Below are 24,412 nucleotides of genomic sequence, written 5' to 3'. Positions count from 1 at the left end.
GCTATGCTGGCATCACATATAGGTGCCAGATCAAGTCCCAGCTACTCCATTTCTGATCCAGCTCCTTGCTGATGAGCCTGGGAAAGCAGCAGCAGATTGCCCAAGTTCTTAGGTCCCTGCACCCATGTGAGAGACCCAGATAAAGCTCCTGGCTCCTGGTTTCTGCCTGATTGAACCCCAGCTGATGTAAACATCTAGGGAGTAAACTAGCAGATAGAAGGGCTCTTCCTCCCTCTCTCTCTCTCTCTCTCTCTCTCTCTCTCTCTCTCAGTATCTCCTCACTATCTCCACATTTCAAATAAATAAATAAATCTTTAAAGGAGAGAGTGAGGTAGAGATCTTCAATCCGCTGGTTCACTCCCCAAATGACTGCAACAGGTGGGGCTGGGCAAGGCCAAGGCTAGGAGTCAGGAGCTACCTCCAGGTGTCCCACATGGGTGGCAGGGATCCAAGGACTTAGACCATCTGCTGCCGCCTTCCCAGGCACATCAGCAGGGAGATGGGTTGGAAGTGACATGTCCAGTAGTCACATCAAATGATTAAAAACTAAGCTGATTCAAAAAAAAAAATTCTTAGGTAGGGGTGTTGAATACTGGTAAATGTCTCCAAAATCAGATGTTAGAGATGAAGACAGTGAAAATGCATGAGAAATGTTTGAGTAAATTGTTTTAGGAAGATAGCATTTCTAAAACATTTAATTTTTTTAAAGATTTATTTTATTTATTTGAAAGACAGAGTTACAGAGAGAGGTAGAGACAGAGAGAGAGAGAGATCTTCCATCTGCTGGTTCATTCCCCAGATGGCTGCAATGGCTGGAGCTGTACCAATCTGAAGCCAGGATCCAGGAGCTTCTTCCAGGTCTCCCACTTGGGTGCAGGAGCCCAAAGACTTGGGCCATCTTCTACTGCTTTCCCATGCCATAGCCGACAGCTGGATTGGAAGAGGAGCTGCTAGGAGTAGAACTGGCGCCCATATGGGATTCCAGTGCTTCAAGCCAGGGCTTTAACTCACTGTGCCACAGCTCTGGCACCTAAAACATGTAATTTTATATATGTATATAAGTAAATAAAGATATAACTTGTATAAAGATTATTTTCTAGCTGGAAAAAAACTTAGCTATTTGTTGAATATTAACTCTCATTATATCTTATCTGCTCAACTGATTTGTGATTCTACAATGGTCTATAAATCTTCTCAAAGTCCACAGGGTGTCATGCACTTAGTAGGCACATCTATGTATTGAATGGAAAAACAGTACTACTGAGAGGGGAAATATGGTTAACATGGTGACCTATAAACAGTGACAAAAATACCGATCTATAAAAAGAACTAAACAGATTATATATAAGCAAATGCTCTAAAATATTTTCCCATAAGTAAAGAAAGTTTATTCCCTTTTCTCTGTTCAAGATATATTTGGAAATTAAGCAATCTGTCAAGCATGCTTAACTTACCTAGTTATAGACTACTTAAGGCAACTGACCTATAGCAGAGTTTTCTAACTGCTTAACATTGATTTTTCGATCTCTGTGAAGTAAAAAGGTAGATGTGCTTCTATTGGTGTTAATATGAATCTGAAATTTATCTTCCAGAATGTTTGTCTGCGTGGTATCTCTTGGCTTCTTTTTGTCCAAACATATGTTCAAAGGAGAAGCATCTATGACATGGCAAATGTGCTGTAATTGCTGCATCTGGTCAGTTAGGTAGCCAAGAATAAGTCCAAAAGCCTGAGCTACCTCCAAAGATGAGGAAAGGAGCAGAAATATTAAGAGCAGATGGCATTCTTACAACAGAAAGACCTTTACCTGGTACAGTATAAATTTGGAGGCCATAAAAAAGATATATATCCAGACTCCTAAGATCACCAGTTGTTGATTTCTCTTAACTCCACTGTCCTTTTGGTGAGTCTGTTGTAGCCTTGTAGCAGAGTGATGGTCTCTTCTCAAGAGATTCTCTGCTGAGGCGGGAAAGTGGCAAATTGACAGCTCTAGAAAGAGATGTCCTCTTTCCTCTGCTAAGGAAATGCAGACAGATGGCCTCCAACTGGGCTGCCTACTTGATCTTGCTTAAAACCTGTCTAGAGGCAGCTTACTTGGTGTTTGGCTGATTTTGGATGGACTTTACCAACAGTGCTCCCATTTTAAATTTGATAGCCTCGGCCGGTGCCTTCAGCTCACTAGGCTGGTCCTCCACCTGCAGCACCGGCACCCCGGGTTCTAGCCCTGGTCGGGGCGCTGGATTCTGTCCCGGTTGCTCCTCTTCCAGTCCAGCTCTCTGCTGTGGCCTGGGAAGGCAGTGGAGGATGGCCCAAGTCCTTTTGCCCCTGCACCCGCATGGGAGACCAGGAGGAAGCACCTGGCTCCTGGCTTTGGATTGGTGCAGCCAGCCGTGGCGGCCATTTTGGGGGTGAACCAACGGAAGGAAGACCTTTCTCTCTGTCTCTCTCTCTCACTGTCTAACTCTGCCTGTTAAAAAAAAATTGATAGCCTCATACTGTTTTCTTTTTAGGAGTCTTTTTTTTTTTTAAGATTCATTTTGGAATAGTTACACAAAGAGTGAAAGAGACAGAGAAATTGATCTTCCATCCAGTGTTCACTCCCTAGATGGCTTCAATGGCCAACATTGGGCCAGGCCCAAGCCAGGAGCTTCATATGACTCTCCCACATGACTGACAGGGGCCCAAACACTTGGGCCATGTTGTGCTGCTTCCCTAGGCCATTAGCAGGGAGCTGTATTGGAAGTGGAGCAGCCAGGACACAAAATGGTGCCCATTTTATGGGATGCTGACATTATAGGCAACAGCTTTACCCACTAAACCACAATGCCAGTCCCTGTGTAAGACTTTAAATAAAATTTACTTTGAAGGACTTATCTTTTCAAATAATTGTATTTAATTATGACTTGGAATAGATTACTTAGAAAGCACCTCATTCTGGAAAGTGTCGATAAGAATGGTTGCTTTCCTTTGATGAAAATCATTTCTTATTTTTTATCTGCATTGTTCTCCCTCACCAACTCACATTTCTCTGTAGCCATTGATCTTCACCATTCTCACTCAACCCCTATTGCTAAGATGACCCAATACAAGTATCACTTATAGTTCACTTGAAATTATAACAAATAGAAATAAAAAGAGATGGGCCAGGGTTTCAAGGATTCACAGATGACACCTTTTAAATCTACCCTGTAAGCCAGCCCTTATCCTAATAACCATGGATGACAGCCATCTTTCAGGGTTTTTCAGCCATCCAGAGTTGCACACAACTCATCAGTCTCCTACTTAGGTATAGTTTATTCACATATTTCTAAAAAGAAATGGAAGAAATGGGTATCTATTGTTGTTAGTTGGCTGTGGGTACAAAGAAATAAAATGGAGCCCTTGGCTTTGAAAGGGGAGTTGGTCCTGGAAACAGTTACAGACACCCACCCAGTCCTCTGATCCTGCTCCAGTAATCTGTTTGAAATATTGCATGGGTTCTATCAAATGATGCATGAGCAGAAAGCATCACAAGAAGTATACAATGTATATTTATAGATTTTAGGGCAACTATGGAGAAATTTCATGAGCCATATTGTTCCTTTTCTTTAAGAGCTGACTTTTATGGTGTGGATCTAGTAGGCTGCTGACTGTATCTCAAAGTTCATCTTTCCATGTGTTGGTAGATTTAGAGTGTTCTAGCCAACTGTAAGGGCAAGTTTTTTTTTTTTTTTTTGGTGGTAAACCTATGTCTTCATGCTTTTGTTTCATTCCCTTTGTAGCACCTGTACACAGTGGGAAAAACAAGTCTTTGAGGATCTGAGCCAGAAGTTTTTCATGCTGTTCCTTGACTCCAAATCCAAGATTGTTCTCTTCGATGTGGTTGCCAGCATACTGATAGAAAAAAGCCTGGATACACCAGATCAATACATTTAAAAGTAAGACTCTTCACCTAAATCATCCCCTGATCAGCACAGAAATGGTTGGATTTCATATGCTATCTTCTGCCCCTGAGATAATGTGTGTGTGTGTGTGTGTGTGTGTGTGTGTATGGCTTTTGAGTAGTGTACTCCTTTTTGTGCTTGTAAAGGTTCTTGTGCTGTGAGAGATAAGTTAGAATTCTCCTTGAATTCCTGTTAGATGCCTTCCTTGACAGTTACGGTGTATGATAAGCAGCAGAATGCCATCCTGAACACCAATCAGGGAGGCTGTAAATTACTTTGCATTTATTTTTAGTTTTGCTTGCATCCAAGAAAGAATGTCTGAGTTTTCTTTCCCCCTTTACCCCACCCCCTGCATACTCCTCTCAAGGGTAGTGATGAGAGTTGTCTACAGGTAAGAATCAGAGGAATGACTAGGATAGGAGTGATGGGACGTGGCTGCGGACCGGGAGAGAGTTTATGAGTTTTATTCCCACTGCAGCGTCTTTTTCTACTCAGTTTAGATCCTGAGCCATTGTCCTAAGAAGCCAGGAGCTCAGTGTTCTCTGACTTTTTGTTTGCAGATGGATTGACAGTCTCCTGTAGGTGGAATGGCTAGATACAATCTAGCCCTGTGTAGACTAGAAAGAAAGCTGCATTGGGATGAATGCTTGATGATTCTGGACAATAATTCAATTATTTTGCTTGATGTGCGCCTGGGAATGAAATGGGCTTCTTCCCTGCAAATGGACTTCTTGAGTAGAAAGTAATTTGTGGTCCTTGTCCTGCCTGCTTAACATGTCTATTCCTTCTGGGTTTTTCCTCCAGTTACACATTTTTAAAAATCTCTCCCTATACCTCTTAAGATTCAGGGAATGAACACCCAGCCCTTCCATACTGGGTGGCAGGAATGCCAGGTCTTCAGGGGAGGAATCACCTGTCTCTATTTAGTACAGTTGTACCTCCTAAACTTGAATCCTGGGCATCCTGTGTACCAGGTATACAACCTCCCAGGAAGCTCTGGGGAATCTCTATCATTTTCACAGGCTGACTACCTGGTGGAATGGTACCACAGTATCCTGGGAGAAACCTGGGGCAGGTCTTGGGTATCCTTCATTTCAAAATAAACTTCCTAAGCACTTAATTAACCCATTTCCTTATTTTGCAGATAATATTTAAACAAATAGGGACTAGATCCTACTGCACCAGCACTTTGTGTATAGCTGTTCTACCTTCAAAAAAGCCATTAAAGTTATTTTTAAGTTACCCTTTCAAATTTTGATGTTACTGTTAATAAATTCATGCACTTAACATGGTCTTATGAAAGATATAGCGTTCTACCTCATTTTTTATTTTGCATCTTGATGAAGCTAGTTAAAATCAAATGTAACTAATTTAACTCAGTAAGTGTTATGTATGGACTGTATGCCATAATGCTAAATGCCACAAGAAATCAAGATGCATGTGATATGGTCCCTTCTATCCTGAATCACACAAATGCCACTTCCCACTTCTCTGCCTTGTGGTTCCTTCTATTCTTTCCAACTGTGAGGCCCACTTCTTTTAGTCAAAAAAATTTTCACCCTTGAGGATTTGGCTCATATGTCAAATACTTCATGACTTTCCCCCTGATCACCTAGGACGGAGTGCCTCATTTGAGCACTGACGGTTTAGTAATGAGCTGTTGTTCTTGGTGAACTTGGCAGTGTGGTATTTCCCCTTGAATACTTGCAGGTTGGAAATCATCTTTACTCATCTTCTATTACCCCCATTGGTTCCACAACAGGTCCCTAGTCACCGATTAGACTAAATTTATTGATTTTTCTTTTATGAATTGTGCATTCAGCTTGTATTTAAGAGATCTTTGCCTAACACAAGACTACAAGTGGAATGTGTATTGATGGGGTACTTTTTGCTATTTTTTTATTTGTCTTATTTTTATGTTTTTGGCCCATCCAGTTGTACAGTTATCATTTGTTGAAAAGACTGTTTCTATCCTAATTTTTTTAACTTTCATTTAATAAATGTAAATTTCCAAAGTACAGCTTTTGCATTACAGTGGCTTTCCTCCCACCCCAACTTCCCTCCCATCCACAACCCTTCCATCTCCTGCTCCCTCTCCCATTCCATTCACATCAAGATTCATTTTCAATTCTCTTTATATACAGAAGATCAATTTAGTATATATTGTCGCTCCCCCTCTTCATGGAGGAACGACACTAAACCCTGCCTAGGCTTCATATCCGAGTCACGGCACCATTATGTCGCTCCCCCTCTTCATGGAGGAATGACACAGGACCCTGCGCTGTTCTTTTGTCTGCTCGGCCCTCCCCGGGTTTGCTGCTGGTTCTTCCCGGGTTGGCTACCGTCCCTTCCACCTCCATGGAAGGGCAGTTCCCCCTGCCACATTCCCCACTTCCGCAGGGGAGCGGCACACCGCCGGCCGGCTCTCTCGGGGGCTGCACAGGTGTTCCCTCAGATGATCCCCTTAGATGTTCCTGGTGCATGTTCTCTCTCTCCTCCTTTATAGTCCTCCTCCGCCAATCCTAACTCGGCTGCCCACACGCCGAGTACGCTGCTCTCCTCCAATCAGGAGCAGGATCAGCTCCTGGAGGTCATCACTCAAGTTGGCAAGAGGCAGCTGAGTAGAAGCTGTACGCTCCTCTCCCAGCGCCATATTGTGGGAGAGCAGATGCATAGAATAAGTCTTAATTCCAGTAACTTAGTCCAGTCCGAGTTGCTCCCCACATATATTAAGTAAAAATTTCAACAGTTTGCACCCACACAGAAACACAAAGTGTAAAGTACTGTTTGAGTACTAGTTATAGCATTACTTCACATTGAACAACACACTAAGGACAGGGATCCTACATGGAGAGTAAGTGCACAGTGACTACTGTTGTTGACTTAACAACTGACACTCTTGTTTATGGCGTCAGCAATCACCCTAGGCTCTTGTCATGAACTGCCAAGGCTATGGAAGCCTTTTGAGTTCGCCAACTCCGATCTTATTTAGACAAGGTCATAGTCAAAGTGGAAGGTCTCTCCTCCCTTCAGAGAAAGGTACCTACTTCTTTGATGTCCCGTTCTTTCCACTGGGATCTCACTCGTGGAGATCTTTCATTTAGGTCTTTTTTTTTTTTTTTTTTTTTTTTTTTTTTTTTTGCCACAGTGTCTTGGCTTTCCATGCCTAAAATACTCTCATGGGCTTTTTAGCCAGATCTGAACGCCTTAAGGGGTGATTCTGAGGCCAGAGTGCTGTTTAGGACATCTGCCATTCTATGAGTCTGCTGTATACCCCGCTTCCCATGTTGGATCATTCTCTCTTTTTTAATTCTATCAGTTAGTATTAGCAGACACTAGTCTTGTTTATGTGATCCCTTTGGTTCTTAGTCCTATCATTATGATCAATTGTGAACTGAAACTGATCACTTGGACTAGTGAGATGGCATTGGTACATGCTACCTTGATGGGATTGAATTGGAATGCCCTGGCACATTTCTAACTCCACCATTTGGGGAAAGTCCAATTGAGCATGTCCAAAACTGCACAACTCCTCCCTCTCTTATTCCCACTCTTATATTTAACAGGGATCACTTTTCAGTTAAATTTAAACACCTAAGAGTAATTGTGTGTTAATTAAAGAGTCAACCAATGGTATTAAGTAGAACAAAAAACATAATAAAAGGGATAAAGTATTAAGTTTTTCATCAACAGTCAGAGAAAGGGCTGGTCAAATCACTGTTTCTCATAGTGTCTCTTTTACTTCAACGGGTGTCCATTTTGGTGCTCAGTTTGTTGTCACCGATCAGGGAGAACATATGATATTTGTCCGTTTGGGACTGGCTTATTTCACTCAGCATGATGTGTTCCAGATTCCTCCATTTATTGCAAATGACCAGATTTCATTATTTTTTTTTACTGCTGTATAGTATTCTATACTATATCCCATAATATGGTATGAAACAGTTATCTGTACCCCTATGTTTATTGCAGCTCAGTTCACAATAGTGAAGATATGAAATCAACCCAGATGCCCATCAACCAATAACTGGATAAAGATAATGTGATATACATGCATACATACATACATGCATACACACACACACACACACTATGGAATACTACTCAGCCATGAAAAAATGAAATCATGTCTTTTGGGACAAAATGAATGAAACTGGAAACCATGATGCTTAGTAAAATAAGCCAGCTTCAAAAGACAAATATCTTGTTCTTTCTGATATGTGGCAGTTAATATAGAATACAAAAAATATATATAGGGAGGTCTGGCTCTGTGGTATAATAGGTTAAGCCTCTGCTTGAAGTGTCTTCTTCCTATATAGGTGCCATTTCAAGTCCTGCCTGTGCCACTTGTGTATTTCTGCCTTTCAAATAAATAAATAATTGTACAGGAATGAAACGGACATCTTATGTTATGATTGTTGTTTCCAGTCATTGTTTAAACTCCTGTGGAGCAATGGTATTCCAACTTTTTATTTGTTGAATATTATGTTTAATTAATCCTGTGGTTAATCTGTGATTATATTATATCATATTAATTAATATATATTATATTATATTATTATATTAATCCTGCGATTATAGATTGGACTAAAATTATATGTATATAAATATTGAAGAAAAAAGAAGGGGTTTGAGGGAGAGAGCAGGACAGAGAGGGAAGGATGGTTATCTTCTTAGAACTATACCTATGAAATACATGAAATCTGTTCTCTTTATGTTAAAAAATTTAAAAATAATAGACAAATTAGAAGAAAATCATCAAAGAACAAGATAGGTTTCTTTATCAAAATCTAATCTTCTGTCCTTTGGTTAAGTTTTGTCTACTTCTTCAGCTCTGTTTTGAACATTTTTATAGGCCTATTCCTATATATATCACTTTTGTTATTGCAAAAATAAAGCTAGTTTGCTTGCTATACTCAAAATTTATTAGAGTTGCTTACTAATTCAAATTTATTGGTTTAGTGGTTAAGATGTAGGTTAGGAAGCTGGCATCCCATACTGAAGTGCCTGGGTTTGAGTCCCAGCTTTGCTTCCAGTTTCAGCTTCCTGCTAAAGCACATCCTAGGAGGCAATGGCTGAAGTGTGTGTATCTCTGCTGCTGACAGGGGAGACCTGGATTATGTTCCCAGAGCCCAGCTTCGTCCTTGCACAGCCCTGGCCATTGTGGGCATTTGGGGAGGGAACCAGTGATTGGGAAATATGTCTGTCTGTCTCTGTCTCTACTTCTCAAATAAATAATTTAAAAATTGATTATTGCTAGTATGTCACACTGGTACAGGTGTTTTTATTTTTTATTTTTTTATTTTTTGCAAACTGGAGCTTTATTTGTATTCAAAATGCAAATATTATTTCAAAAGACTTTTATTACTTGTATCTACACAAAGTCAAACTCCATCCTATTGATCCTAACAATGTGTCTTTTTTTGTCTTTTTTTTAACTTTTATTTAATGAATATAAATTTCCAAAGTACAGAATATGGATTACAATGGCTTCCCCCCCATAACGTCCCTCCCACCCGCAACCCTCCCCTTATCCACTACCTCTCCCCTTCCATTCACATCAAGATTCATTTTCGATTCTCTTTATATACAGAAGATCAGTTTAGCATACATTAAGTAAAGATTTCAACAGTTTGCTCCCACACAGAAACATAAAGTGAAAAATACTGTTTGAGTACTAGTTATAGCATTAAATCTCAATGTACAGCACACTAAGGCCAAAGATCCTACATGAGGAGTAAGTGCACAGTGACTTCTATTGTTGACTTAACAAATTGACACTCTTGTTTATGGCCTCAGTAATCACCCTAGGCTCTTGTCATGAGCTGCCAAGGCTATGGAAGCCCCCTGAGTTCACTGACTCTGATCATATTTAGACAAGGCCATGGTCAAAGTGGAAGTTCTCTCCTCCCTTCAGAGAAAGGTACCTCCTTCTTTGATGACCCGTTCTTTCCACTGGGATCTCACATTCAGAGATCTTTCATTTAGGTTTTTTTATATGTTATCCCTCTTAGTATCTTTTTTGTTTGTTCTACTTAATACTTTCGGTTGAATACTGTAATCAATACACAATTCTTCTTAAGTGCTGAAACAACTGAAAAGTGATCGCTGTTAAATATAAGAGTGGGAATAAGAAAGGGAAGAGATGTGCAATTTGGGACATGCTCAGGCTGACTTACCTCAAACAGCAGAGTTAGAAACATACCAGGGGATTCCAATTCAGTCCCATCAAGGTGGCATGTACCAATGACATCTCACTAGTCCCAGTGATCAATTTCAGTTCACAATTGATCGTAATGATAGGACTAAGAACCAAAGGGATCACATAAACAAGACTAGTGTCTGCAAATACTAGCTGATAGAATAAAAAAGGGAGAGAATGATCCAACATGGGAAGTGAGATACACAGCAGACCCATAGAATGGCAAATGTCCTAACAGCACTCTGGCCTCAGAATCAGCCCTTAAGGCATGTGGATCTGGCTGAAATGCCCATGAGAGTATTTCGGGCATGGAAAGCCAAGACACTCTGGGGGGAAAAAAAACCTAAATGAAAGACATCCACAGGTGTTTTTATACAGTAACTGAAATCTGCATAAATCTCTTAAAAATTTTCATAGTTTTTGGTTGCTTTCCCTTGATATTCTGTGAAGGTCATTGTCATTATACAGCTGTGTCATTAGATATAATTGCTTAAACATTTAGGAATGCTGTATCTTTTTGATAAATTGACCTATTTATCATTATGAAATGCTATTCTATTTATGATGATATATTGTTTGTTCTGAAATCTACTTTATCTGATATTAACAGTTACTTTACATTTCTGTTCATTCATTAGCATGCACACATTCTTTATCCCCTTTAAACAGTTTTTACTTATATTTAAGAGGAGTTTTTGGTGAGCAGATCGTAATTGAGTTTGTTTTTTAATCTGATATTTTTCTTTAGTAATTGTGTTTAAACTATTTAATATAATTTTTAAAGGCAGCATGAGAGAGAGAGAGGAGAGGGAGAAAGATTCTGGTCCACCTGATTCTTACAACAGCCTGGATGGGCCAGGTTGAGGCCAGGAGCTAGGAGGTCCATATGAGTCTGTAACAGAGATGGCAAGAACCGAAGTACTTGGAACATCATTTGCTGCCTCCCAGGCACCTTAGCCAGAAGCTAGCCTGGAAGTGCTAGTACCAAACTTGAACTGGAACTCCAATATAGGATGTAGCTGTCTAAAGAAATTGCTTAACTCTCTGTGCTACAATGAAGCCATTTGAATATGATTCTTAATTTATTGGGTGTTTAATCTACTATCTTGCTATTTAGATTCTGTCTATTCTATTTTCTCATTGCTTCTTTTTCCTCTTTTTCTTTTGGGTTTAATTAGTGTATTTTATGCTTTCTTTTCACCTCCTTCGCTAACTTATTAGCTATATCTCTTGCATTATTTTAAGGATTGCTTTAGGATTTATAGTACACATCTTTATCACCATCTGGAAGTGGTAATATTCTACATGTATTGTGTAAGAACCTTAAAATGGACTCGTTTCATTTCTTCTGGCCTGACTTTTGTGCCGAAGCTGTTAAACATGTACTGGTACATATATTATAAACCACATAATGCATTATTATTTGTGCTTTAGGCAAATTTGGAATACTCACAAGTATCTTATATACATAAACATCAAATGAAACTTCAATAAAATTTCTTAATTTAGCCAGAAGTTTGATGTTCTAATGCCTGTAATTTAATCATTGTACCTTGATAATGATTCCTAACCAGTAATAACCAAATCATGAATTTATAACTTTTTTTTACTTGACAGATAGAGTTAGACAGTGAGAGAGACAGAGAGAAAGGTCTTCCTTCCGTTGGTTCACCCCCGTAAATGGCCGCTACAGGCTGAGCTACATCGATCCGAAGCCATGAGCCAGGTGCTTCCTCCTGGTCTCCCATGCAGGTGCAGGCACCCAAGCACTTGGGGCATCTTCATTGCCTTCCTGGGCCACAGCAGAGAACTGGACTGGAAGAGGAGCAACCAGGACTAGAACTGGTGCCCATATGGGATGCCGGCACTACAGGAGGATTAACCAAGTAAGCCATGGTGCCAGCCCTGAATTTATAACTTTTAAGCTGAAGATTGAAAGTAATTTGACCTCTTAACTTCATAGATAAAAAAAAAAAATCAGGAGCCACAAAATTTCTATACTGGGTCTCAAAGGATTTTTTTTAAAGATTTATTTATTTATTTATTTGAAAGAGTTACACAGAGAGAGAAGGAAAGACAGAGAGAGAAAAAGAGAGAGGTCTTCCATCCGCTGGTTCACTCCCCAGTTGGCCACAACGGCCGGAGTTGCACTAATCCAAAGCCAGGAGCCAGGAACTTCTACCAGGTCTCCCATGTGGATGCAGGGGCCCAAGGACCTGGGGCATCTTCTACTGCTTTCCCAGGCCATAGCAGAGAGCTGGATTGGAAGTAGAGCAGCTGGGACTTGAACTGGTGCCCATATGGGATGCCAGTGCTGCAGGCAGCAGCTTTACCTGCTATGCCACAGCTCTGGCCCCTCAAAGGAAGTTGATTGCAGGACCACAACTATAATTCATGTCCCATTACTTGACTTGTTCTATTTCTTGATGCATCTTCTGAAACTGGATGATTTAAATAATGTTCAGTATTAGCAAACAACAGAATCTGTCTTGGCAAACAGAAGTAGAAATAGAAAGGCTAATTCAAAGGTTATAGAAGAGTCACAAATTAAAAGAATAGGGTGCTGAAACACACATAACCAGGTGACATCTGATGGTCGTTGTATTAGGAGCTGCTTCATTGCAAATGTGGCCATTGGAATTACCAGTTTCCTCCAACCTCACATAATCCCACACAAGATTTAATGTTGGAAGAAACTGTGATAAAATCAAGAGCCTCTTAATTGTTCTTGAGTGATGCAAAAAAGGATCCCATATAGCAAGCCTCCAGGAACCCACACTTTGTAGCCAAGAATGGAAGTGCAAATAACTGGAATTACTACCTCCCCAAGAACACACAGTGAGGACAATTAGCTCTCCTAAAGGAAACCAAGGTGCAGGTAGGAAGAAGTATTGGTGTTGAATGGTCAACAACTGATAAATCTCTACTAAAATGTGAAATATACTTATGCTATTTCACAGACTTGAAGAAAAAAATAAATTTTAGAAATTAAAATCCTCCTACATATGTTGATAATTGAGAACAGTACTTTTCTATTAAGTTGATAAATTATTTATTGTAAATGTGACATGAATAGATAAGAAATGATTTATTAACTGGTAAGGCTTTGAATTAGAAATATGGATAGAACATTTAAATCATTGAATTTCCATAATTATAGGGCATGAAAGGGAAGAAATACTAGTACATTTATAGCCTCCATTAACTATTTCAAATACTTAAGGAGATGAAGTCATTGTTAACACCACAAAACATGAATTGTTTTGCAAATTTACTGACAAAATTAACAGATAGCCACCTAGAACTGTATGTAGAGCATAGATGATACTATAACGTAAGTCTGTATGATCATCTGTGGGGATAATTCATAAAATAATTGGGACTAAGCTCAGTGATCAGGTGATCTATTTGACTGATTGAAGTACTTACATGTAAATTCAGTAAATAGTCATTGAGTCTCCACTTTCTTTTTTTTTTCTTTTTTTAAATTTTTTTGACAGGTCTGACAGGCATTAATACAACGTTCACTAAGACCTGATTCTTGCCCTCAAGAAAAATTATACACTTCTTGTGAAGACAAAAATACATGTGATATAAATGTAGTTTACCATTTCATGGATAAGAATGACAATTCAAAATGTTATCATGCCACTACTGCCTCTTTGGGTGCAGATGCTAATAGTCTCTAATGCAGGATTTTCGAAATTCATAGGATGTTGAAACAGTGGTTGCCCCACTTGAATTTGTTCACTGGGTATTGAGTAAGGCTGTTGCCAGATGAGCAGTAGGTGCTGTGCTGACTACTTAACTGTTGGAGGCAATAGTCTCTTCTTTATGTCAAGAGATGAACAGCTAATATCACACTATTGTCTTCGAGCTCAGTTTTATCAGATAGATCAATATAGTCTGTTCCCTAGCTGAAAAAAATGGGAAGAAAACACCAGGCATGTTCAGGTTATCTGCTCCCTTTTTCCTCTTAGGACCATACCTGCTTTCCAGAATGAGTAGTGGAAGCTGCCAAAAATTTCATGGAACAACCCACCCTCACCAGAGGGAGAGCCTGCCCTTCATCTCACACTGCCATGAGGGAGAAGCCGCATCTATCTATTCCACTGGGGTTCATAAGTCCATTATTTTACAACTCCATCCATAGATTTATCAATAAGAACTGTGATCCTATTACCCTTGTTTGTCACTTTTTGGTGACATTCCAGATACCACTGACCTATGCCTCCCAGGTATAGCAGGTTATACTCCCTGCTACTCTACCCCACCTCAACAGTAAGAAACTCCAACAATGATGAGAAGTGCAGTCAAGGTGAGGTACATGTCATATGGGAAGAAGGACTGAGTCACCTGTGTTGCTAATTCTGCTCTCACATTGTTCCCTGATGTGGGTGCCAGATAGTCCTCACTCTAGAGGATGGTCAAATGTCAGGCTCTCTGTGGAGGTTTGCTCTAGATCTGTCTATGTGAACCCCCCAGATTTGGTCCCTGTCTAGATCCTACCTGTCTGCCTCCCACTGGGTTGTTCCATCAAGTCCCCTCCTCTCCCATCCTCCAGCTCAAAGAAAATAGATTAAAAATAAGCTCTTATTTACCTCCTCACAATGTCCATCAAATTCAGTATCTTCACATGAGCTTGTCCTTTTCACATGATACCCAGGCTTTGGAGCTCAAAAGTCAAGAATCAACTTCTATTATGGTGTTTGTAGGTCTACTGTGTCACTCCTTTCCTGAGGGAATCAACCCAGAAAGCATAGTTGGCTGAATGGGGTAATGGCCAAGGAACAAGAAATAAGGGAAACAGAAATCTCATTCTGAAATGCTTTCCCACTGAACAGTCATTGCAAGTCCAGAGTACTATGTGAATACAAATGAAAGCCAGATACTCCAGTATTTGGGGGTTAAGTAGGGGTTCAGGGGAACAGCACTATAGGTCCAGAATAGAACCTGAGTTCTTACAAAGGCTTTCTGACTGCATGTGTGTTTGTGTTTTGAGAATTATAAAGTTTGCTTCTTTACTTTTTTAATAAAGATTTATTTATTTTATTTGAAAGGTAGTTACAGAGAGGCAGAGAGAGAGAGAGAGAGAGAGAGAGAGGTCTTCCACCCTCTGGTTCACTTCCTAGATGGCCACAATGGCTGAAGCTGCACTGATACGAAGCCAGGAGTCAGGAGGTTCTTCCAGGTCTCCCACGTGGGTGCAGGGGCCCAAGGACTTGGGCCATCTTCTACTGCTTTCCCAGGTCATTGTAGAGAGCTGGACTGAAAGTGGAGCAGCTTGGGACTTGAACTAGTGCCCATATGAGATACTGGCACTGCAGGCTGTGGCTTTATCTGCTACACCACAATGTAAATCATAAATGTAGGAAAAGGAGACAATGAATTTCCAAGTTCAATGCTGAGTTGAGTTAATGACCAACTCAGTGTCCATCTTCTTTCTGTCATACCATTCATAGGTGTTAAGTGTTCTACAATATAAAATGTCTAAAATATAAAGACTTTAAAAATATCATCATAATACTATCATCATACCTAAAAATTGATGGACATTCTTTAATATTAAATAGCCAACTGGTCAACATTCACATTTCTCCAAATATAAAATTTTTTTAAATGTTATATTTGGTTTTTGAAATGAGATTTTAAACAAAGGGTTTCCCTTGTCATTTTGGTTTAATGTTTATTACAAGTCTCTTTTCACCCAAAGATTTCCCCCACCCCTTGTAATTAATTCATTAGTAATAGACTCCAGATTTTCCTGTAGAGTTTCTGGTGTTCTGGATTAGGATGGTTAAGTTTGTCTTGGGTCTTGGTCCTCTTTATCCCATCTACCTCTTTATTCCTATAAACTTGTATTGAACATGGGAGCTTGATCTGATATAACTTAGGCATTTTTTTTTTACAAAAAATACTTTATGTGTGGTATTGTAAACTTCCACCAAGAGTCACATAATCTCCACCCACCCATCTGTTATGTTAGCAACTGTTAAAGATGGTTGCCAGGGGCCAGGATTATGGCGGATCAGGTTAAGCCACCTCCTGCAATCCCAGCATCACATATGGGTGCTGGTTCGAATTCCAGCTGCTACACTTCTGATCCAGTTCCCTGCTAATGTGTCGGGGAATGAAACAAAAGATGGTCCAAATGCTTGGGCCTCTGCACCCATGTGAGAGACCTGCATGGAGTTCTTGGCTTCTGGCTTTGGCCTGCAAACAAGCCCCAGCTATTGCGGCTATTTGTGGAGTGAACCAGCAGATAGAAGAGTCTCTCCCTCTCTCTCTCTCTCTCTCTCTCTTTCACTGTGACTCTACCTTTTAAACAAATAAATATATCTTTCAAAAAAAGTTTAAGAAATATTTGTACCCCATGTTTATAGCAGCTCAATTCACAATAGCTAAGATTTGGAATTAACACAGATGTACATTAACTGACGACTGGATAAATAAAATGTGATATGGAGCTGGTGCTGTGGCACAGTAGGTTAATCCTCCACCTGCATCCCATATGGGCACCGGTTTTAGTCCCAGCTGCTCCTCTTCTGATCCAGCTCTCTGCTATGGCCAGGGATTGTGGTATAGGATGGCCCAGATCCTTGGGCCCCTGCACCTATGTGGGAGATCCAGAAGAAGCTCCTGGCTCCTGGCTTCAGATTGGAGCAGCTCCAGCTGTCGTGGCCATCTGGGGAGTGAACCAGCAGATGGAAGACCTCTCTGTCTCTACCTCTCTCTGTAATTCTGACTTTCAAATAAATAAAATAAATCTTAAAAAAAAAGAAAATGTGATATAATGTGTGTGTGTGTGATGGAATACTGCTCAGCCATAAAAGGAATAAAATCCTGTCTTTTGCAACAAAATGGATGCAAGTGGAGACCATTATGCTTAGTAAAATAAGCTTATCTCAACAGGACAAACATCATATGTTTTCTCTGATATATGGCAATTAATATAGAATATAGAAAATGTTTAAGAATTAAGCCTGACATCTTATGATTTGATTATTATTTATAGCCCTTAATATATTCCTGTGGAACAATGGTCTTTCTAATATTTGTTGAAAATTATAGTTAGTAGTGCATTAAGCCTGCGATTATAAAGTAAATTGAAGGTATACTATTGTAAAAATTAAAGGAAAAAAAGGAAAGGAAGGAACGAATGGGAATGGAAGGAGGGGGAGAGGGAAGTGTAGCTATCTTCTTAGAATTGCAGCTATGAATCTATGAAATATTTTCTGTTTGTGTTAATAAAACATTGAAAAGGATGATTGTTTAGAATCATTGTTTAATTAAGGGTTTATATTTATAATGTACTTTAGGGGCTGATAATAAATCTCACAAGAACTTCAATTCTTTCTGTGATTTTATATGGGACAGGAGGAAGTATTAACTTACTAACTATAAATTCTCCAACACTCTGGCTAGAATCATTACAATATAGAAGAAGAGGTCACAACAACTTATCCAGTCTAAAATAAAGCTTTGTAGTGATAAGTGCACCAATAAATCTTTTCAGAATAGGATTGTGATACTTAAAAATGGAGGGCTAACTTGCGAATGAGATATTTACATGCTGTTTCTAGAGTAGCTCTATCATGAAACAGAACTCTGAAAATCTGCTGTCATTTCCTTTCTGCCCATTTTTCAGTCATAATTCCTTAGTTTCACTAATAAGAATAAAAAATTCATTCCATTACTGTCATTTCAAACTTTGTTCTTCTAGTTGAAATCCTAAAATAAAAAACCATTTGGATTCATTTATAGACATTCCCATCAAGAATTAAAAAAAAAATTGCTACATACAAAAAGCAAACCTAATACTGTGAAACCTAAGAAATGTGTGTTCCTGCCCAGGACATCTGCAAGCTGTTAAGGTGTAATAATTCTTTCACTTTGAGCATCAACTGCTAAGCCATCCATTAAGTATTCAGTACTACTCAACTGTCAATGCAGACTGAGAATTTGCTCTAAAGAAGAACTGTTCCCAAGACTAGCTCTTTTTTTTTTATAATTTTTTTTTTTTTTTGACGGGCAGAGTGGACAGTGAGAGAGAGAGAGAGAGAGAAAGGTCTTCCTTTGCCATTGGTTCACCCTCCAATGGCCACCGCGGCCGGCGCACCGCGCTGATCTGCTGGCAGGAGCCAGGTACTTATCCTGGTCTCCCATGTGGTGCAGGGCCCAAGCACTTGGGCCATCCTCCACTGCACTCCCTGGCCATAGCAGAGAGCTGGCCTGGAAGAGGGGCAACCGGGACAGAATCCGGTGCCCCAACCGGGACTAGAACCCGGTGTGCCGGTGCTGCAGGCGGAGGATTAGCCTAGTGAGCCACGGCGCCAGCCAAGACTAGCTTTTTAAAAGAAGGTTTTGCTAGATTCACTTAATAACCAATAATGAAAAGCAATATTTATATAACATTTTCTTCAGATTTTCAGACCAAGTTCTACAAAAAAGTCTTATTTGCACTAAGTTGAAAGAAAACTTCAAATGAGATAATATAATTTGTTCATCACCTAAGGAATATTAAGGTGAGTGTTGGGGAATGGTGGTATGGCAATTGTGAAAACAACAGTTTGGCCAGATGAAAATGTAATTACCATGTGAGGTACTTGAATTCACATCTTGGCATTACATTACAACCACATGTGAACATGCAGTATGTCTTACTTCAAAAAAGCCCTGGATCCATTTGCAAATGCAAGCTTTAACATTTTCAATTACTGTTGATGCCAGTTCTTTCCCAGATTCTGTGATTTTCTGAAGATGCTAATTATTTTAAAATGAAAGTTATTACCATTTTTCCTTTCAGAAATAGCTATAGAGAATAACACCATACATGATCACTGCTTGTTTATATTTTTTAAGTATTTTTTATCTATTTGACAGGTGTAGATATAGATAGTGAGAGAGAGAGAGAGAGAGAGAGAGAGTCAGAGAGAAAGGTCTTCCTTCCGTTGGTTCACCCCCACAAATGGCTGCTATGGCCCGTGCTGTGCCAATCTGAAGCCAGGAGCCAGGTGCTTCCTCCTGGTCTCCATGCAGGTGCAGGGGCCCAAGCACTTGGGCCATCCTCCACTGCCTTCCTGGGCCACAGCAGAGAGCTGGACTGGAAGAGGAGCAACCAGGACTAGAACCCGGTATCCATATGGGATGCCGACACCCCAGGCGGAGGATTAACCAAGTGAGCCATGGCGCCGGCCCCTACTTGTTTATGTTTTGCTTTATTCAGGAACAATATGTTACAGCTTCTAAAGAGATATAAAATAAGGTAAATAAATTAGAAACAGGTAAGAAAAGGAAAAAAAGTCAATAAAGACATATGACACTGAAACTGGTTCACCAAAGGCGCATCACTACACTTGCATGTCTGAAGAAATTATTCTAAGGGGTGGGCGCTGTGGTGTGGCAGCCAGGGCTGTCACTTGTGATGCTTGCATCCTATTTCAGAATGCTGGTTCAGCCCCAGCTACTCCACTTCTGATCCAGCTCCTGCTAGTGTGCCTGAGAAGTAACACATTACTTGAATTCCTGTCACCCACGTGGGAGAACCTGATGGAGTTCCTGGCTTCTGGCTTCAGTTTGGCCCAGCCTGGGATATTGCATCAATTTGGGAGACTGAACCAGTGAATAGAAGATCTCTCCCTCTCTCTCTCTGCCTCCCTTTTTAGCGTTCTCTCTCTCTCTCTCTCTCCCTCCCTCTCTCTCTTTCTCTCTCTCTTTCTCTGTCACTCTGCCTTTCCAATGAATATATATAAAACTCAAAAAAAGAAAAAAATGCTCCTAACATTCAAGGACATCACTGAATAAAGTCAAGTGGCATTGACTTCACATGAACATTGCTACGGAGACCTTCATCTTGTGATAATTTTGTCCTGGCTTGTTATCAGTTCTATGACTTTAAATTCTTTAGGTTCCAAAATAAATAACTTCTTATTTGTAGCAAAAAAGTCAAAATTTTTTCTATTTTAGCTCATCAACTCTCAAGAGTTATTTAGAAACATTTTCCCTGGTCTTGGAACTAATTAAACTTTATAGGAGGTCATAGGAGGTCCTTTCTAAGACTTTTGAAGAGGTCCTAAAACTAAGAATTTGGGTCATGTAAGCTATTTTTTCCTAAATTCAGAATGGAAAATTGTCTGCATTGCATTCTGACTTCCAGTCAGTCTTGTAAAGTGGACCACCTGAGGACAAATATGCTCTTGGCAACTAGAAAGCAATTCCATCCATTCATTCCTCCATTACTTATTCATAACCTCATTAATTTAGCAGACATTCAAGGAGCACTCCATATTTGCTAGAAGTACAGTAGGCACAGTGAGGAAAGATTTAACAGATGCATGTTCTGTAATTCAGGGGTGGGATGGACTTGAGACCTAATCCCTGTGTCCTTTCCTCTTGCTCCACTTGTATGGAGTTCTCCATCTCCCAGGCTCCCTCGAAGCTTGTTGTGGCTATTTGATATAGTCTAGGCCAATCAGGTATTTCTAAAAAAAATGAGGTTCCTGGAAAAGCTTTCCTGAGGCAATTAAAGACCTAGATAGAACAGAGACTAACTGAGCAAAGAATGAGCTGCCAAATGTGTGCTAGGATCCAGTTCCCTTCATCTTAGCATTTTGCACATAAGGAAAATGTATGCTATTTGTTTAGGAGACTGTGAGTTCAGTTTTCTACTTCTTGCAGCCCAATGAATTTGAAACTCAGACAATGGATTTAGGGTGTATTTGAAAAATAAGACATAGAAAATCATAAAATACAAAAAGCAATAAGTGGTCTTAGGTTCCAACAAATCATTGCTGTGCAGGAAATAATAAAAGAGGAGGTGAGTGCCAATATTTTTACTGTTGTGTGTTTTTTCCCCAGCAAAACTGCTTCAAATCTAACTGAGGCAATGCCTCTTTAACAAAGCTCAGATGACCAAACTGTCATGCTGCAAGACGGGGGACAAGGCAGTGAGATAGGGCCATCAGTGAGAGAGTGCAGCGAGGAAGAACCTGTATTTTCAGACAGAAGTTGCAGTAGCTTCTGTGAACATGACACTGAAAGAAAACAGAATTTTTAGGAATCATTTATAATGTTGAATGACAGATTGCTCCTTCCTTTTTTAGAAACTTTAGTAATGACTTTTAAAAAAAAAAAGATTTATTTTATTTATGTGAAAGTCAGAGTTACAAAGAGAGAGGAGAGGCAGAGAGAGAGAGAGACAGACAGACAGACAGAGACAGAGAAGTCTTCCATCCGTTGGTTCACTCCCCAGATGGCCGCAATGGCCGGAGCTGCACCGATCTGAAGCCAGGAGCTTCTTCCGGGTTTCCTATGTGGGTGCAAGGGCCCAAGGACTTGGGCCATCTTCCACTGCTATCCCAGGCCATAGCAGAGAGCTGGATCAGAAGAGGAACAGCCAGGACTAGAACCAGCACCCATATGGGATGCTGGCGCTTCAGGCCAGGGCATTAACCCACTGCGCCACTGTGCCGGCAGTAATGACTTCTATGATTTTATAGTGCTCTCTGAACTGGATTCTTTCAGCTGGATGAACTACTGTACAAAGCAGCAACTTCAAGCAACTTAATGAAGGCCAGAACATCCAGTTTACATTCATTATCATATTATTACTACTCTAGGAAAAAGCTAGTGCTTTTTTAAGTGGAACATAGGCTCAAATGATTAAGAAACTTGCCTCAACATTGACTTTTAGAAAGTTCCATAGCACAAATTTAATAGATTTTGCTTGTATCTAAAACCTTTTCTCTTTTTACTATACCATGTGACCTGAAGCAAAATAGGTGGATTCCAACAGAGCTGAGAGACAGAATTCCTGAGCAGGAATGTCCATGAAATTCCATAATACAAATAACCAGAGCTAAATATGAGTGTTGTTACTATGTGTAAGGAAGGCAAAAAAAAAAAACAAACAAACAAAAAAAAAAAAGTTATTTTGGTAGGTAAACGTTAGTTATCCTAACTAACTGGGTGACCTTGGGGAAAGTTCTTCACATCTCTGGATGTCAGTTTTCTCACCTGTAAGACAGGTTCCTGTGAGAACATAATGAACTATGTGACTGGCATTTTAAATTGCACATCCATATTCTTATTCTCATCATTTGTCCTTCCCTACCTCAGTCAATGTTCACCTACCAGTGAGCATATGTTATTGTGTTTCTCTTTTGTTGAGAATTTTGGTTCCAAATAGGTTAAAGAAAAAAAAAAAAAAAGGAAACAAGTTGCCTGTAGGCAATAGCAAAAGTAGCATCACAATAGTCTGCAACAACATGAATGATCTTGAACCATCCCCAGAGTAAACACCCCTTTACTCTGTGGCCAATAAATAACATTCTCATCACTTTTAGAGCATTGACTTCCAGAATGTCAATGAAGCCAATCTCCTATGCCTCAAAGGAAAGCTGTCCTACAGGGAGATTGAAAGTGAAAACAGGAGGTCACACAGGAAGGGGCCTCCCACTCCAAGGAAGATGAAATCACATCCTTTGTTCCTTTACTAGGTGTTTAAAACTCAGTGAGCTCAGGCTTTTGAAAAGCGTATGAACATGCCATGGTTTCATTTTTTGCATAATACCTCTTCCACCTGAAACGTTTTTTCTTAAAAATGTTTGCTAAATTTCCTTAGAAGTATCTAAGACATGTTTTTTTTTTTTTTTTTTTTTTTTTTTTTCTGTCAGTGTCTAAACCAGGGACAGTTATAAATAAACCATTTGTTGATCCTGGGAATTGATTATTAAAACTTTAGCATGGTTGCATTTAATCGTTTATAGACTGTTAGAGAACCAGTCCAAAATTGCCCACTAAGGCAAGCTTAGGTAACCAAGAGTGTGGATCTAGTCAGATACATGGCTTCATCCATAACAATCTTAGATCATTTAAGCTTGAGAGGAAGTACTGGGGGTTTTGAAATGTGTAACATAAAGGCCTCTTCAGGAGGAGCTTTCAGAGAATGAGTGCAGGTTATTTGTGAGAGGGCCTCAGGGTTCCACATACAGGTTGGGAAGAAAGAGACGATCCAGGATTGGGAGAAGGGACAAATGGCCAGTTCAGCTGTGTAGACTTTATCTGTTCAATTTCTGGCCTTTCAGCTTGCCTGCTATTTTATTTTATTTTATTTTATTTTATTTTATTTTATTTTATTTTTTTGACAGGCAGAGTGGACAGTGAGAGAGAGAGACAGAGAGAAAGGTCTTCCTTTTCCGTTGGTTCACTCCTCAATGGCCGCTGTGGCTGGCGCGCTGCGGCCAGCGCACCAATCCGAAGCCAGGAGCCAGGTGCTTCCTCCTGGTCTCCCATGTGGGTGCAGGGCCCAAGCACTTGGGCCATCCTTCACTGCACTCCCAGACCACAGCAGAGAGCTGGCCTGGAAGAGGGGCAACCGGGACAGAATCCGGCGCCCCGACCGGGACTAGAACCCGGTGTGCCGGCGCCACAGGTAGGGGATTAGCTTATTGAGCCATGGCGTCGGCTTACCTGCTTTCTTGATTGCTTTCTTTTAAAATTTATTTGAAGGCAGAGTTACAGAGAGAGAGAAAGAGAAAGAGAGAGAATCTTCCGTCCGCTGATTCACTTTCCAAATGGCTGCAACCAGAAGGGCTGAGCCAGGCCAAAGCCAGGAGACCAGAACTTCTGGTTTTACACATGGATGCAGGGGCCCAGGGACTTGGGCCATCCTCTGCTGCTTTCCCAGACACATAAGTAGGAGCTGGATTGGAAGTGAAGCAGCCAGGACACAAACTGGTTTTGATATGGATGCTGGTGTTGCAGGCAGATGCCTCACACACTGGGCCACAATGCAAACCCCCCAGCTCTCTCTCATTCTCACAACTTCAGTCTCTGAGACTGGAACCTGAGACCTAACATCATGTGAGCACAGAAATGTACAAACATGGGAGTACTTGTGTTTTCATGTGTGTGTGTGTATAATTTTAGTGTTATGTATGGGAAGGGTTTGTGAAGGGGTGATCTGGTCCAGAGTAGATCAGTGTAGACCTCTTCACTTAGATGTCACAAGCACGGTGAGACAAAGACCAAGAGTGCCACCTCAGACTAGCATAGGGAGAGAACTCTACTGGCTGGAATGTAAGAATAGGAAAGGCAGAGAAGCACAATGGAAATGAACACCAGTGGCGAGTGGCAGCTACAAGTGTTATTAGGACCTTTTCATAGTGTCTGTGACTCAAAGTCAGACCTACCATTGTGCTACATTTTTACCTAACCCTTTCTACCTGTGACCTGATATTATAGATTTGAAAGAAAGCAATGATCTATCTCTTTTGTGAGTCCTACATC

At 40.3% G+C, this 24,412-nt stretch overlaps 1 long non-coding RNA gene across 2 annotated transcripts in view; it reads left to right on the top strand.

Moving 5' to 3' along the window:
* Positions 1 to 24,412, top strand: part of LOC103348333 (uncharacterized) — a 166,085-nt gene that overhangs the window by 10,759 nt on the left and 130,914 nt on the right. For both annotated transcript variants that reach the window (XR_011380180.1, XR_007919743.2), the window contains exon 3: positions 3,760 to 3,915. This is a non-coding gene — a long non-coding RNA (uncharacterized lncRNA). The remainder of the gene's footprint in view (positions 1 to 3,759; positions 3,916 to 24,412) is intronic.

Source organism: Oryctolagus cuniculus, chromosome 11 (assembly GCF_964237555.1).
Source record: "Oryctolagus cuniculus chromosome 11, mOryCun1.1, whole genome shotgun sequence".
Classification (NCBI taxonomy): domain Eukaryota; kingdom Metazoa; phylum Chordata; class Mammalia; order Lagomorpha; family Leporidae; genus Oryctolagus; species Oryctolagus cuniculus.
This window is presented reverse-complemented; position numbering and strand designations above follow the sequence as displayed.